The sequence below is a fragment of the Schistocerca nitens genome, unplaced genomic scaffold, assembly GCF_023898315.1.
Source record: "Schistocerca nitens isolate TAMUIC-IGC-003100 unplaced genomic scaffold, iqSchNite1.1 HiC_scaffold_118, whole genome shotgun sequence".
NCBI lineage: Eukaryota > Metazoa > Arthropoda > Insecta > Orthoptera > Acrididae > Schistocerca > Schistocerca nitens.
Genome location: NW_026045660.1, coordinates 181,565 through 194,907, shown reverse-complemented (window position 1 = coordinate 194,907; position 13,343 = coordinate 181,565). Strand labels below are relative to the sequence as shown.

The window sequence follows — 13,343 nt, the reverse complement described above, 5'->3', positions numbered from 1 at the left end:
CCTTTTCGTAGTAGTAAAAGACTAGTGGCCCGTGGGGGGATCGAACCCACGACCTTCGCGTTATTAGCACGACGCTCTAACCAACTGAGCTAACGGGCCTCGGCAGATGCAGTTGCTCAGCCCTGCGCTGGAAACGTATGGCATGAAGCCGTACACCATTTCTATGGTCGTCGGACGTCTGCTTCCCTCGTCTATATTCTGCTGACGGTCACGAAACAGTAGCTATATTGCGAGCAGGACGGGAAACGGCAGCTCGGTCAGCTCAAACTTGTCACAGTTCGTGTGGAAAAAATTCCGTTCCGGTACCGGGAATCGAACCCGGGCCTCCTGGGTGAAAGCCAGGTATCCTAGCTACTAGACCACACCGGATGTGGGGGTGTCTTCGCCGGTTCGGACGGTCGCTTGTCGCATTTCGTGTCGTGTCCCGCGTCGGCGCCCTTCTCTCTTTGCGAGCGTCTTTGCGCTTACTCACTGGCAAGGCGCGCACCTCAAACGTCTCAGAGCAATGCTTTTGGCTTCATGCTGTGCTGGGAGAAGAGGGAAAGGGAAGCTGTAAGTAGCAGTAACAGGGAGTAAACATTTTCCCGCTGAAGCGTTGAAACCGTTGTGGATAACAAACAAGAAATAAGTTGGTGCCCTAGCAACAGCATCACCATCAGTCACAGAAAATTAAATGCCCCGGGTGAGGATCGAACTCACGACCTTAAGATTATGAGACTTACGCGCTGCCTACTGCGCTACCGAGGCACGGGCGAACCGTTTTTCCTGGAAACTGGGTAAGTACCATACCCAATGTTAGACGTAAAGACACTGTACTTCCTGGATAACGTGTTCTGTTGCTAGACGTGCATTGCCGGCCCAGTTGATTGCGGTGTTGCTGCAGCTTTTGCAAACGATAGGCAGCACTCCTTGTCGTTAACGTTCAGTGCCTCGGAGGCACCTGGACATAGCAAATTGTGAGGCCAGGCCGACGCTAGTCTGTAGAACATGATGCGAGCGTCCTAGTGGGGACCCGCGAGTGCTGCGTTCTCGGTTCTTCTCAAGGGAATCCAGCTATACATTCTTGTGGATCGTGCATCTCAAGAGCGCAAGCAGCACGGCAGCATTATCGCGGGAACAGCAAAACGATGCATCGGCCGGGAATCGAACCCGGGCCGCCCGCGTGGCAGGCGAGCATTCTACCACTGAACCACCGATGCTCGGGCCAGTAGTAACTTCACGCTGCTTGCCGAGCAGATGTCTCAAGGGAAAGTGGGACTGCCGTCAAGCGCCGTAGCATTCTGTCGAGAAGATGCTGCAGGCGCTGAATCCTGCACTGCACTGCTTAAATATGCCGCCAGAACGCGGTCCTCTGCGTACTCTTGCGTCGCCGGTGCCGGCACCGACTCTTGCCAAAGGATGCGAAATGTGCGCGGATACGCCGTCCGAATGCGGCTGGATGTTCTCCCCTAGCCTACCTCGAAATGCGCCTGCCAGGTACGATCACCTTCGGCCGCTGCCGACAGGCGGGAAGCCGACACAGCGCGGCGTCGGGGCGCTTCCTTGTGCGGTGGTGGTGTAATGATCAGCATAGTTGCCTTCCAAGCAGTTGATCCGGGTTCGATTCCCGGCCACCGCAACAGGCTTTTTAATTTCGCGTATGAGTACTTTCGCCACGTGCCCTTAAATTAATGTTTTTTTTCCCCCTTCTTACTCGCTGCAGACCAGCCTATAGTGTGTCTCGACTTGTCTCGACTTTGCTCAGCTGACGCGAGAGCTGACGCTCTCAAATCGGCCTATATCAAAACGACAAGCACGAGAAACGACTGAGAGAGGTAAGGAGAGGCGAGGCGATGGGCACACAGCACTCCCCCTTCCTTTCACGGTGGCGTGTCCATGACCGAATCGGGTTGTAGCTCCAAAAACAAAGGAGAAAGAAAAAACAGGAAGTAAAACTGCCAACGGTACCCTGTGTCCCCATGCGCTCACCCGCCCAAGTACTGACAAGGGCCAAAGTTGTTACAAATCGGCAATCGGACATTTTCTTTCATCTTGTCTTTATCGGTTGAGAACCAGTGTATTCAACATATTATGGCCATTGCCGAGTGAATGCTGTAGCGCTTCCCGACAAGTCGGGTTCGGATCCTCTGTCAACTTCCACGCAGGGTGATGATCTTTTGGTCATCACACTCGCCTGCTGAAATCGGCGCTGCCTTTTCGTAGTAGTAAAAGACTAGTGGCCCGTGGGGGGATCGAACCCACGACCTTCGCGTTATTAGCACGACGCTCTAACCAACTGAGCTAACGGGCCTCGGCAGATGCAGTTGCTCAGCCCTGCGCTGGAAACGTATGGCATGAAGCCGTACACCATTTCTATGGTCGTCGGACGTCTGCTTCCCTCGTCTATATTCTGCTGACGGTCACGAAACAGTAGCTATATTGCGAGCAGGACGGGAAACGGCAGCTCGGTCAGCTCAAACTTGTCACAGTTCGTGTGGAAAAAATTCCGTTCCGGTACCGGGAATCGAACCCGGGCCTCCTGGGTGAAAGCCAGGTATCCTAGCTACTAGACCACACCGGATGTGGGGGTGTCTTCGCCGGTTCGGACGGTCGCTTGTCGCATTTCGTGTCGTGTCCCGCGTCGGCGCCCTTCTCTCTTTGCGAGCGTCTTTGCGCTTACTCACTGGCAAGGCGCGCACCTCAAACGTCTCAGAGCAATGCTTTTGGCTTCATGCTGTGCTGGGAGAAGAGGGAAAGGGAAGCTGTAAGTAGCAGTAACAGGGAGTAAACATTTTCCCGCTGAAGCGTTGAAACCGTTGTGGATAACAAACAAGAAATAAGTTGGTGCCCTAGCAACAGCATCACCATCAGTCACAGAAAATTAAATGCCCCGGGTGAGGATCGAAACTCACGACCTTAAGATTTATGAGACTTACGCGCTGCCTACTGCGCTACCGAGGCACGGGCGAACCGTTTTTCCTGGAAACTGGGTAAGTACCATACCCAATGTTAGACGTAAAGACACTGTACTTCCTGGATAACGTGTTCTGTTGCTAGACGTGCATTGCCGGCCCAGTTGATTGCGGTGTTGCTGCAGCTTTTGCAAACGATAGGCAGCACTCCTTGTCGTTAACGTTCAGTGCCTCGGAGGCACCTGGACATAGCAAATTGTGAGGCCAGGCCGACGCTAGTCTGTAGAACATGATGCGAGCGTCCTAGTGGGGACCCGCGAGTGCTGCGTTCTCGGTTCTTCTCAAGGGAATCCAGCTATACATTCTTGTGGATCGTGCATCTCAAGAGCGCAAGCAGCACGGCAGCATTATCGCGGGAACAGCAAAACGATGCATCGGCCGGGAATCGAAACCCGGGCCGCCCGCGTGGCAGGCGAGCATTCTACCACTGAAACCACCGATGCTCGGGCCAGTAGTAACTTCACGCTGCTTGCCGAGCAGATGTCTCAAGGGAAAGTGGGACTGCCGTCAAGCGCCGTAGCATTCTGTCGAGAAGATGCTGCAGGCGCTGAATCCTGCACTGCACTGCTTAAATATGCCGCCAGAACGCGGTCCTCTGCGTACTCTTGCGTCGCCGGTGCCGGCACCGACTCTTGCCAAAGGATGCGAAATGTGCGCGGATACGCCGTCCGAATGCGGCTGGATGTTCTCCCCTAGCCTACCTCGAAATGCGCCTGCCAGGTACGATCACCTTCGGCCGCTGCCGACAGGCGGGAAGCCGACACAGCGCGGCGTCGGGGCGCTTCCTTGTGCGGTGGTGGTGTAATGGTCAGCATAGTTGCCTTCCAAGCAGTTGATCCGGGTTCGATTCCCGGCCACCGCAACAGGCTTTTTAATTTCGCGTATGAGTACTTTCGCCACGTGCCCTTAAATTAATGTTTTTTTTCCCCCTTCTTACTCGCTGCAGACCAGCCTATAGTGTGTCTCGACTTGTCTCGACTTTGCTCAGCTGACGCGAGGGCTGACGCTCTCAAATCGGCCTATATCAAAACGACAAGCACGAGAAACGACTGAGAGAGGTAAGGAGAGGCGAGGCGATGGGCACACAGCACTCCCCCTTCCTTTCACGGTGGCGTGTCCATGACCGAATCGGGTTGTAGCTCCAAAAACAAAGGAGAAAGAAAAAACAGGAAGTAAAACTGCCAACGGTACCCTGTGTCCCCATGCGCTCACCCGCCCAAGTACTGACAAGGGCCAAAGTTGTTACAAATCGGCAATCGGACATTTTCTTTCATCTTGTCTTTATCGGTTGAGAACCAGTGTATTCAACATATTATGGCCATTGCCGAGTGAATGCTGTAGCGCTTCCCGACAAGTCGGGTTCGGATCCTCTGTCAACTTCCACGCAGGGTGATGATCTTTTGGTCATCACACTCGCCTGCTGAAATCGGCGCTGCCTTTTCGTAGTAGTAAAAGACTAGTGGCCCGTGGGGGGATCGAACCCACGACCTTCGCGTTATTAGCACGACGCTCTAACCAACTGAGCTAACGGGCCTCGGCAGATGCAGTTGCTCAGCCCTGCGCTGGAAACGTATGGCATGAAGCCGTACACCATTTCTATGGTCGTCGGACGTCTGCTTCCCTCGTCTATATTCTGCTGACGGTCACGAAACAGTAGCTATATTGCGAGCAGGACGGGAAACGGCAGCTCGGTCAGCTCAAACTTGTCACAGTTCGTGTGGAAAAAATTCCGTTCCGGTACCGGGAATCGAACCCGGGCCTCCTGGGTGAAAGCCAGGTATCCTAGCTACTAGACCACACCGGATGTGGGGGTGTCTTCGCCGGTTCGGACGGTCGCTTGTCGCATTTCGTGTCGTGTCCCGCGTCGGCGCCCTTCTCTCTTTGCGAGCGTCTTTGCGCTTACTCACTGGCAAGGCGCGCACCTCAAACGTCTCAGAGCAATGCTTTTGGCTTCATGCTGTGCTGGGAGAAGAGGGAAAGGGAAGCTGTAAGTAGCAGTAACAGGGAGTAAACATTTTCCCGCTGAAGCGTTGAAACCGTTGTGGATAACAAACAAGAAATAAGTTGGTGCCCTAGCAACAGCATCACCATCAGTCACAGAAAATTAAATGCCCCGGGTGAGGATCGAACTCACGACCTTAAGATTATGAGACTTACGCGCTGCCTACTGCGCTACCGAGGCACGGGCGAACCGTTTTTCCTGGAAACTGGGTAAGTACCATACCCAATGTTAGACGTAAAGACACTGTACTTCCTGGATAACGTGTTCTGTTGCTAGACGTGCATTGCCGGCCCAGTTGATTGCGGTGTTGCTGCAGCTTTTGCAAACGATAGGCAGCACTCCTTGTCGTTAACGTTCAGTGCCTCGGAGGCACCTGGACATAGCAAATTGTGAGGCCAGGCCGACGCTAGTCTGTAGAACATGATGCGAGCGTCCTAGTGGGGACCCGCGAGTGCTGCGTTCTCGGTTCTTCTCAAGGGAATCCAGCTATACATTCTTGTGGATCGTGCATCTCAAGAGCGCAAGCAGCACGGCAGCATTATCGCGGGAACAGCAAAACGATGCATCGGCCGGGAATCGAACCCGGGCCGCCCGCGTGGCAGGCGAGCATTCTACCACTGAACCACCGATGCTCGGGCCAGTAGTAACTTCACGCTGCTTGCCGAGCAGATGTCTCAAGGGAAAGTGGGACTGCCGTCAAGCGCCGTAGCATTCTGTCGAGAAGATGCTGCAGGCGCTGAATCCTGCACTGCACTGCTTAAATATGCCGCCAGAACGCGGTCCTCTGCGTACTCTTGCGTCGCCGGTGCCGGCACCGACTCTTGCCAAAGGATGCGAAATGTGCGCGGATACGCCGTCCGAATGCGGCTGGATGTTCTCCCCTAGCCTACCTCGAAATGCGCCTGCCAGGTACGATTACCTTCGGCCGCTGCCGACAGGCGGGAAGCCGACACAGCGCGGCGTCGGGGCGCTTCCTTGTGCGGTGGTGGTGTAATGATCAGCATAGTTGCCTTCCAAGCAGTTGATCCGGGTTCGATTCCCGGCCACCGCAACAGGCTTTTTAATTTCGCGTATGAGTACTTTCGCCACGTGCCCTTAAATTAATGTTTTTTTTCCCCCTTCTTACTCGCTGCAGACCAGCCTATAGTGTGTCTCGACTTGTCTCGACTTTGCTCAGCTGACGCGAGAGCTGACGCTCTCAAATCGGCCTATATCAAAACGACAAGCACGAGAAACGACTGAGAGAGGTAAGGAGAGGCGAGGCGATGGGCACACAGCACTCCCCCTTCCTTTCACGGTGGCGTGTCCATGACCGAATCGGGTTGTAGCTCCAAAAACAAAGGAGAAAGAAAAAACAGGAAGTAAAACTGCCAACGGTACCCTGTGTCCCCATGCGCTCACCCGCCCAAGTACTGACAAGGGCCAAAGTTGTTACAAATCGGCAATCGGACATTTTCTTTCATCTTGTCTTTATCGGTTGAGAACCAGTGTATTCAACATATTATGGCCATTGCCGAGTGAATGCTGTAGCGCTTCCCGACAAGTCGGGTTCGGATCCTCTGTCAACTTCCACGCAGGGTGATGATCTTTTGGTCATCACACTCGCCTGCTGAAATCGGCGCTGCCTTTTCGTAGTAGTAAAAGACTAGTGGCCCGTGGGGGGATCGAACCCACGACCTTCGCGTTATTAGCACGACGCTCTAACCAACTGAGCTAACGGGCCTCGGCAGATGCAGTTGCTCAGCCCTGCGCTGGAAACGTATGGCATGAAGCCGTACACCATTTCTATGGTCGTCGGACGTCTGCTTCCCTCGTCTATATTCTGCTGACGGTCACGAAACAGTAGCTATATTGCGAGCAGGACGGGAAACGGCAGCTCGGTCAGCTCAAACTTGTCACAGTTCGTGTGGAAAAAATTCCGTTCCGGTACCGGGAATCGAACCCGGGCCTCCTGGGTGAAAGCCAGGTATCCTAGCTACTAGACCACACCGGATGTGGGGGTGTCTTCGCCGGTTCGGACGGTCGCTTGTCGCATTTCGTGTCGTGTCCCGCGTCGGCGCCCTTCTCTCTTTGCGAGCGTCTTTGCGCTTACTCACTGGCAAGGCGCGCACCTCAAACGTCTCAGAGCAATGCTTTTGGCTTCATGCTGTGCTGGGAGAAGAGGGAAAGGGAAGCTGTAAGTAGCAGTAACAGGGAGTAAACATTTTCCCGCTGAAGCGTTGAAACCGTTGTGGATAACAAACAAGAAATAAGTTGGTGCCCTAGCAACAGCATCACCATCAGTCACAGAAAATTAAATGCCCCGGGTGAGGATCGAACTCACGACCTTAAGATTATGAGACTTACGCGCTGCCTACTGCGCTACCGAGGCACGGGCGAACCGTTTTTCCTGGAAACTGGGTAAGTACCATACCCAATGTTAGACGTAAAGACACTGTACTTCCTGGATAACGTGTTCTGTTGCTAGACGTGCATTGCCGGCCCAGTTGATTGCGGTGTTGCTGCAGCTTTTGCAAACGATAGGCAGCACTCCTTGTCGTTAACGTTCAGTGCCTCGGAGGCACCTGGACATAGCAAATTGTGAGGCCAGGCCGACGCTAGTCTGTAGAACATGATGCGAGCGTCCTAGTGGGGACCCGCGAGTGCTGCGTTCTCGGTTCTTCTCAAGGGAATCCAGCTATACATTCTTGTGGATCGTGCATCTCAAGAGCGCAAGCAGCACGGCAGCATTATCGCGGGAACAGCAAAACGATGCATCGGCCGGGAATCGAACCCGGGCCGCCCGCGTGGCAGGCGAGCATTCTACCACTGAACCACCGATGCTCGGGCCAGTAGTAACTTCACGCTGCTTGCCGAGCAGATGTCTCAAGGGAAAGTGGGACTGCCGTCAAGCGCCGTAGCATTCTGTCGAGAAGATGCTGCAGGCGCTGAATCCTGCACTGCACTGCTTAAATATGCCGCCAGAACGCGGTCCTCTGCGTACTCTTGCGTCGCCGGTGCCGGCACCGACTCTTGCCAAAGGATGCGAAATGTGCGCGGATACGCCGTCCGAATGCGGCTGGATGTTCTCCCCTAGCCTACCTCGAAATGCGCCTGCCAGGTACGATCACCTTCGGCCGCTGCCGACAGGCGGGAAGCCGACACAGCGCGGCGTCGGGGCGCTTCCTTGTGCGGTGGTGGTGTAATGATCAGCATAGTTGCCTTCCAAGCAGTTGATCCGGGTTCGATTCCCGGCCACCGCAACAGGCTTTTTAATTTCGCGTATGAGTACTTTCGCCACGTGCCCTTAAATTAATGTTTTTTTTCCCCCTTCTTACTCGCTGCAGACCAGCCTATAGTGTGTCTCGACTTGTCTCGACTTTGCTCAGCTGACGCGAGAGCTGACGCTCTCAAATCGGCCTATATCAAAACGACAAGCACGAGAAACGACTGAGAGAGGTAAGGAGAGGCGAGGCGATGGGCACACAGCACTCCCCCTTCCTTTCACGGTGGCGTGTCCATGACCGAATCGGGTTGTAGCTCCAAAAACAAAGGAGAAAGAAAAAACAGGAAGTAAAACTGCCAACGGTACCCTGTGTCCCCATGCGCTCACCCGCCCAAGTACTGACAAGGGCCAAAGTTGTTACAAATCGGCAATCGGACATTTTCTTTCATCTTGTCTTTATCGGTTGAGAACCAGTGTATTCAACATATTATGGCCATTGCCGAGTGAATGCTGTAGCGCTTCCCGACAAGTCGGGTTCGGATCCTCTGTCAACTTCCACGCAGGGTGATGATCTTTTGGTCATCACACTCGCCTGCTGAAATCGGCGCTGCCTTTTCGTAGTAGTAAAAGACTAGTGGCCCGTGGGGGGATCGAACCCACGACCTTCGCGTTATTAGCACGACGCTCTAACCAACTGAGCTAACGGGCCTCGGCAGATGCAGTTGCTCAGCCCTGCGCTGGAAACGTATGGCATGAAGCCGTACACCATTTCTATGGTCGTCGGACGTCTGCTTCCCTCGTCTATATTCTGCTGACGGTCACGAAACAGTAGCTATATTGCGAGCAGGACGGGAAACGGCAGCTCGGTCAGCTCAAACTTGTCACAGTTCGTGTGGAAAAAATTCCGTTCCGGTACCGGGAATCGAACCCGGGCCTCCTGGGTGAAAGCCAGGTATCCTAGCTACTAGACCACACCGGATGTGGGGGTGTCTTCGCCGGTTCGGACGGTCGCTTGTCGCATTTCGTGTCGTGTCCCGCGTCGGCGCCCTTCTCTCTTTGCGAGCGTCTTTGCGCTTACTCACTGGCAAGGCGCGCACCTCAAACGTCTCAGAGCAATGCTTTTGGCTTCATGCTGTGCTGGGAGAAGAGGGAAAGGGAAGCTGTAAGTAGCAGTAACAGGGAGTAAACATTTTCCCGCTGAAGCGTTGAAACCGTTGTGGATAACAAACAAGAAATAAGTTGGTGCCCTAGCAACAGCATCACCATCAGTCACAGAAAATTAAATGCCCCGGGTGAGGATCGAACTCACGACCTTAAGATTATGAGACTTACGCGCTGCCTACTGCGCTACCGAGGCACGGGCGAACCGTTTTTCCTGGAAACTGGGTAAGTACCATACCCAATGTTAGACGTAAAGACACTGTACTTCCTGGATAACGTGTTCTGTTGCTAGACGTGCATTGCCGGCCCAGTTGATTGCGGTGTTGCTGCAGCTTTTGCAAACGATAGGCAGCACTCCTTGTCGTTAACGTTCAGTGCCTCGGAGGCACCTGGACATAGCAAATTGTGAGGCCAGGCCGACGCTAGTCTGTAGAACATGATGCGAGCGTCCTAGTGGGGACCCGCGAGTGCTGCGTTCTCGGTTCTTCTCAAGGGAATCCAGCTATACATTCTTGTGGATCGTGCATCTCAAGAGCGCAAGCAGCACGGCAGCATTATCGCGGGAACAGCAAAACGATGCATCGGCCGGGAATCGAACCCGGGCCGCCCGCGTGGCAGGCGAGCATTCTACCACTGAACCACCGATGCTCGGGCCAGTAGTAACTTCACGCTGCTTGCCGAGCAGATGTCTCAAGGGAAAGTGGGACTGCCGTCAAGCGCCGTAGCATTCTGTCGAGAAGATGCTGCAGGCGCTGAATCCTGCACTGCACTGCTTAAATATGCCGCCAGAACGCGGTCCTCTGCGTACTCTTGCGTCGCCGGTGCCGGCACCGACTCTTGCCAAAGGATGCGAAATGTGCGCGGATACGCCGTCCGAATGCGGCTGGATGTTCTCCCCTAGCCTACCTCGAAATGCGCCTGCCAGGTACGATCACCTTCGGCCGCTGCCGACAGGCGGGAAGCCGACACAGCGCGGCGTCGGGGCGCTTCCTTGTGCGGTGGTGGTGTAATGATCAGCATAGTTGCCTTCCAAGCAGTTGATCCGGGTTCGATTCCCGGCCACCGCAACAGGCTTTTTAATTTCGCGTATGAGTACTTTCGCCACGTGCCCTTAAATTAATGTTTTTTTTCCCCCTTCTTACTCGCTGCAGACCAGCCTATAGTGTGTCTCGACTTGTCTCGACTTTGCTCAGCTGACGCGAGAGCTGACGCTCTCAAATCGGCCTATATCAAAACGACAAGCACGAGAAACGACTGAGAGAGGTAAGGAGAGGCGAGGCGATGGGCACACAGCACTCCCCCTTCCTTTCACGGTGGCGTGTCCATGACCGAATCGGGTTGTAGCTCCAAAAACAAAGGAGAAAGAAAAAACAGGAAGTAAAACTGCCAACGGTACCCTGTGTCCCCATGCGCTCACCCGCCCAAGTACTGACAAGGGCCAAAGTTGTTACAAATCGGCAATCGGACATTTTCTTTCATCTTGTCTTTATCGGTTGAGAACCAGTGTATTCAACATATTATGGCCATTGCCGAGTGAATGCTGTAGCGCTTCCCGACAAGTCGGGTTCGGATCCTCTGTCAACTTCCACGCAGGGTGATGATCTTTTGGTCATCACACTCGCCTGCTGAAATCGGCGCTGCCTTTTCGTAGTAGTAAAAGACTAGTGGCCCGTGGGGGGATCGAACCCACGACCTTCGCGTTATTAGCACGACGCTCTAACCAACTGAGCTAACGGGCCTCGGCAGATGCAGTTGCTCAGCCCTGCGCTGGAAACGTATGGCATGAAGCCGTACACCATTTCTATGGTCGTCGGACGTCTGCTTCCCTCGTCTATATTCTGCTGACGGTCACGAAACAGTAGCTATATTGCGAGCAGGACGGGAAACGGCAGCTCGGTCAGCTCAAACTTGTCACAGTTCGTGTGGAAAAAATTCCGTTCCGGTACCGGGAATCGAACCCGGGCCTCCTGGGTGAAAGCCAGGTATCCTAGCTACTAGACCACACCGGATGTGGGGGTGTCTTCGCCGGTTCGGACGGTCGCTTGTCGCATTTCGTGTCGTGTCCCGCGTCGGCGCCCTTCTCTCTTTGCGAGCGTCTTTGCGCTTACTCACTGGCAAGGCGCGCACCTCAAACGTCTCAGAGCAATGCTTTTGGCTTCATGCTGTGCTGGGAGAAGAGGGAAAGGGAAGCTGTAAGTAGCAGTAACAGGGAGTAAACATTTTCCCGCTGAAGCGTTGAAACCGTTGTGGATAACAAACAAGAAATAAGTTGGTGCCCTAGCAACAGCATCACCATCAGTCACAGAAAATTAAATGCCCCGGGTGAGGATCGAACTCACGACCTTAAGATTATGAGACTTACGCGCTGCCTACTGCGCTACCGAGGCACGGGCGAACCGTTTTTCCTGGAAACTGGGTAAGTACCATACCCAATGTTAGACGTAAAGACACTGTACTTCCTGGATAACGTGTTCTGTTGCTAGACGTGCATTGCCGGCCCAGTTGATTGCGGTGTTGCTGCAGCTTTTGCAAACGATAGGCAGCACTCCTTGTCGTTAACGTTCAGTGCCTCGGAGGCACCTGGACATAGCAAACTGTGAGGCCAGGCCGACGCTAGTCTGTAGAACATGATGCGAGCGTCCTAGTGGGGACCCGCGAGTGCTGCGTTCTCGGTTCTTCTCAAGGGAATCCAGCTATACATTCTTGTGGATCGTGCATCTCAAGAGCGCAAGCAGCACGGCAGCATTATCGCGGGAACAGCAAAACGATGCATCGGCCGGGAATCGAACCCGGGCCGCCCGCGTGGCAGGCGAGCATTCTACCACTGAACCACCGATGCTCGGGCCAGTAGTAACTTCACGCTGCTTGCCGAGCAGATGTCTCAAGGGAAAGTGGGACTGCCGTCAAGCGCCGTAGCATTCTGTCGAGAAGATGCTGCAGGCGCTGAATCCTGCACTGCACTGCTTAAATATGCCGCCAGAACGCGGTCCTCTGCGTACTCTTGCGTCGCCGGTGCCGGCACCGACTCTTGCCAAAGGATGCGAAATGTGCGCGGATACGCCGTCCGAATGCGGCTGGATGTTCTCCCCTAGCCTACCTCGAAATGCGCCTGCCAGGTACGATCACCTTCGGCCGCTGCCGACAGGCGGGAAGCCGACACAGCGCGGCGTCGGGGCGCTTCCTTGTGCGGTGGTGGTGTAATGATCAGCATAGTTGCCTTCCAAGCAGTTGATCCGGGTTCGATTCCCGGCCACCGCAACAGGCTTTTTAATTTCGCGTATGAGTACTTTCGCCACGTGCCCTTAAATTAATGTTTTTTTTCCCCCTTCTTACTCGCTGCAGACCAGCCTATAGTGTGTCTCGACTTGTCTCGACTTTGCTCAGCTGACGCGAGAGCTGACGCTCTCAAATCGGCCTATATCAAAACGACAAGCACGAGAAACGACTGAGAGAGGTAAGGAGAGGCGAGGCGATGGGCACACAGCACTCCCCCTTCCTTTCACGGTGGCGTGTCCATGACCGAATCGGGTTGTAGCTCCAAAAACAAAGGAGAAAGAAAAAACAGGAAGTAAAACTGCCAACGGTACCCTGTGTCCCCATGCGCTCACCCGCCCAAGTACTGACAAGGGCCAAAGTTGTTACAAATCGGCAATCGGACATTTTCTTTCATCTTGTCTTTATCGGTTGAGAACCAGTGTATTCAACATATTATGGCCATTGCCGAGTGAATGCTGTAGCGCTTCCCGACAAGTCGGGTTCGGATCCTCTGTCAACTTCCACGCAGGGTGATGATCTTTTGGTCATCACACTCGCCTGCTGAAATCGGCGCTGCCTTTTCGTAGTAGTAAAAGACTAGTGGCCCGTGGGGGGATCGAACCCACGACCTTCGCGTTATTAGCACGACGCTCTAACCAACTGAGCTAACGGGCCTCGGCAGATGCAGTTGCTCAGCCCTGCGCTGGAAACGTATGGCATGAAGCCGTACACCATTTCTATGGTCGTCGGACGTCTGCTTCCCTCGTCT

At 54.2% G+C, this 13,343-nt stretch overlaps 31 non-coding genes across 31 annotated transcripts; 6 read left to right on the top strand and 25 right to left on the bottom strand.

Annotated features, from left to right (window-relative positions):
* Positions 1–25: 25 nt before the first annotated feature.
* Trnai-aau (transfer RNA isoleucine (anticodon AAU)) lies at positions 26–99 on the bottom strand. Its single transcript has one exon. It is a non-coding gene; the product is annotated as a tRNA-Ile (tRNA).
* A 198-nt stretch (positions 100–297) lies between these two features.
* Trnae-uuc (transfer RNA glutamic acid (anticodon UUC)) lies at positions 298–369 on the bottom strand. The gene has a single exon. It is a non-coding gene; the product is annotated as a tRNA-Glu (tRNA).
* A 305-nt stretch (positions 370–674) lies between these two features.
* On the bottom strand, positions 675–747 carry Trnam-cau (transfer RNA methionine (anticodon CAU)). The gene has a single exon. It is a non-coding gene; the product is annotated as a tRNA-Met (tRNA).
* Positions 748–1,128: 381 nt separating this feature from the next.
* Positions 1,129–1,199, bottom strand: Trnag-gcc (transfer RNA glycine (anticodon GCC)). The gene has a single exon. It is a non-coding gene; the product is annotated as a tRNA-Gly (tRNA).
* A 347-nt stretch (positions 1,200–1,546) lies between these two features.
* Positions 1,547–1,618, top strand: Trnag-ucc (transfer RNA glycine (anticodon UCC)). The gene has a single exon. It is a non-coding gene; the product is annotated as a tRNA-Gly (tRNA).
* Positions 1,619–2,216: 598 nt separating this feature from the next.
* On the bottom strand, positions 2,217–2,290 carry Trnai-aau (transfer RNA isoleucine (anticodon AAU)). The gene has a single exon. It is a non-coding gene; the product is annotated as a tRNA-Ile (tRNA).
* Positions 2,291–2,488: 198 nt separating this feature from the next.
* Positions 2,489–2,560, bottom strand: Trnae-uuc (transfer RNA glutamic acid (anticodon UUC)). The gene has a single exon. It is a non-coding gene; the product is annotated as a tRNA-Glu (tRNA).
* Positions 2,561–2,865: 305 nt separating this feature from the next.
* Positions 2,866–2,940, bottom strand: Trnam-cau (transfer RNA methionine (anticodon CAU)). Its single transcript has one exon. It is a non-coding gene; the product is annotated as a tRNA-Met (tRNA).
* Positions 2,941–3,321: 381 nt separating this feature from the next.
* On the bottom strand, positions 3,322–3,394 carry Trnag-gcc (transfer RNA glycine (anticodon GCC)). Its single transcript has one exon. It is a non-coding gene; the product is annotated as a tRNA-Gly (tRNA).
* Positions 3,395–3,741: 347 nt separating this feature from the next.
* Trnag-ucc (transfer RNA glycine (anticodon UCC)) lies at positions 3,742–3,813 on the top strand. Its single transcript has one exon. It is a non-coding gene; the product is annotated as a tRNA-Gly (tRNA).
* Positions 3,814–4,411: 598 nt separating this feature from the next.
* Trnai-aau (transfer RNA isoleucine (anticodon AAU)) lies at positions 4,412–4,485 on the bottom strand. The gene has a single exon. It is a non-coding gene; the product is annotated as a tRNA-Ile (tRNA).
* A 198-nt stretch (positions 4,486–4,683) lies between these two features.
* Trnae-uuc (transfer RNA glutamic acid (anticodon UUC)) lies at positions 4,684–4,755 on the bottom strand. Its single transcript has one exon. It is a non-coding gene; the product is annotated as a tRNA-Glu (tRNA).
* A 305-nt stretch (positions 4,756–5,060) lies between these two features.
* Positions 5,061–5,133, bottom strand: Trnam-cau (transfer RNA methionine (anticodon CAU)). The gene has a single exon. It is a non-coding gene; the product is annotated as a tRNA-Met (tRNA).
* A 381-nt stretch (positions 5,134–5,514) lies between these two features.
* Positions 5,515–5,585, bottom strand: Trnag-gcc (transfer RNA glycine (anticodon GCC)). The gene has a single exon. It is a non-coding gene; the product is annotated as a tRNA-Gly (tRNA).
* Positions 5,586–5,932: 347 nt separating this feature from the next.
* Trnag-ucc (transfer RNA glycine (anticodon UCC)) lies at positions 5,933–6,004 on the top strand. The gene has a single exon. It is a non-coding gene; the product is annotated as a tRNA-Gly (tRNA).
* A 598-nt stretch (positions 6,005–6,602) lies between these two features.
* On the bottom strand, positions 6,603–6,676 carry Trnai-aau (transfer RNA isoleucine (anticodon AAU)). The gene has a single exon. It is a non-coding gene; the product is annotated as a tRNA-Ile (tRNA).
* Positions 6,677–6,874: 198 nt separating this feature from the next.
* Positions 6,875–6,946, bottom strand: Trnae-uuc (transfer RNA glutamic acid (anticodon UUC)). The gene has a single exon. It is a non-coding gene; the product is annotated as a tRNA-Glu (tRNA).
* A 305-nt stretch (positions 6,947–7,251) lies between these two features.
* Positions 7,252–7,324, bottom strand: Trnam-cau (transfer RNA methionine (anticodon CAU)). Its single transcript has one exon. It is a non-coding gene; the product is annotated as a tRNA-Met (tRNA).
* Positions 7,325–7,705: 381 nt separating this feature from the next.
* On the bottom strand, positions 7,706–7,776 carry Trnag-gcc (transfer RNA glycine (anticodon GCC)). Its single transcript has one exon. It is a non-coding gene; the product is annotated as a tRNA-Gly (tRNA).
* A 347-nt stretch (positions 7,777–8,123) lies between these two features.
* Trnag-ucc (transfer RNA glycine (anticodon UCC)) lies at positions 8,124–8,195 on the top strand. Its single transcript has one exon. It is a non-coding gene; the product is annotated as a tRNA-Gly (tRNA).
* Positions 8,196–8,793: 598 nt separating this feature from the next.
* On the bottom strand, positions 8,794–8,867 carry Trnai-aau (transfer RNA isoleucine (anticodon AAU)). The gene has a single exon. It is a non-coding gene; the product is annotated as a tRNA-Ile (tRNA).
* Positions 8,868–9,065: 198 nt separating this feature from the next.
* Trnae-uuc (transfer RNA glutamic acid (anticodon UUC)) lies at positions 9,066–9,137 on the bottom strand. Its single transcript has one exon. It is a non-coding gene; the product is annotated as a tRNA-Glu (tRNA).
* Positions 9,138–9,442: 305 nt separating this feature from the next.
* Positions 9,443–9,515, bottom strand: Trnam-cau (transfer RNA methionine (anticodon CAU)). The gene has a single exon. It is a non-coding gene; the product is annotated as a tRNA-Met (tRNA).
* A 381-nt stretch (positions 9,516–9,896) lies between these two features.
* Trnag-gcc (transfer RNA glycine (anticodon GCC)) lies at positions 9,897–9,967 on the bottom strand. Its single transcript has one exon. It is a non-coding gene; the product is annotated as a tRNA-Gly (tRNA).
* Positions 9,968–10,314: 347 nt separating this feature from the next.
* Positions 10,315–10,386, top strand: Trnag-ucc (transfer RNA glycine (anticodon UCC)). Its single transcript has one exon. It is a non-coding gene; the product is annotated as a tRNA-Gly (tRNA).
* Positions 10,387–10,984: 598 nt separating this feature from the next.
* On the bottom strand, positions 10,985–11,058 carry Trnai-aau (transfer RNA isoleucine (anticodon AAU)). The gene has a single exon. It is a non-coding gene; the product is annotated as a tRNA-Ile (tRNA).
* A 198-nt stretch (positions 11,059–11,256) lies between these two features.
* Trnae-uuc (transfer RNA glutamic acid (anticodon UUC)) lies at positions 11,257–11,328 on the bottom strand. Its single transcript has one exon. It is a non-coding gene; the product is annotated as a tRNA-Glu (tRNA).
* Positions 11,329–11,633: 305 nt separating this feature from the next.
* Trnam-cau (transfer RNA methionine (anticodon CAU)) lies at positions 11,634–11,706 on the bottom strand. Its single transcript has one exon. It is a non-coding gene; the product is annotated as a tRNA-Met (tRNA).
* A 381-nt stretch (positions 11,707–12,087) lies between these two features.
* On the bottom strand, positions 12,088–12,158 carry Trnag-gcc (transfer RNA glycine (anticodon GCC)). Its single transcript has one exon. It is a non-coding gene; the product is annotated as a tRNA-Gly (tRNA).
* Positions 12,159–12,505: 347 nt separating this feature from the next.
* Trnag-ucc (transfer RNA glycine (anticodon UCC)) lies at positions 12,506–12,577 on the top strand. The gene has a single exon. It is a non-coding gene; the product is annotated as a tRNA-Gly (tRNA).
* Positions 12,578–13,175: 598 nt separating this feature from the next.
* Positions 13,176–13,249, bottom strand: Trnai-aau (transfer RNA isoleucine (anticodon AAU)). Its single transcript has one exon. It is a non-coding gene; the product is annotated as a tRNA-Ile (tRNA).
* Between the last annotated feature and the right edge of the window lie 94 nt (positions 13,250–13,343).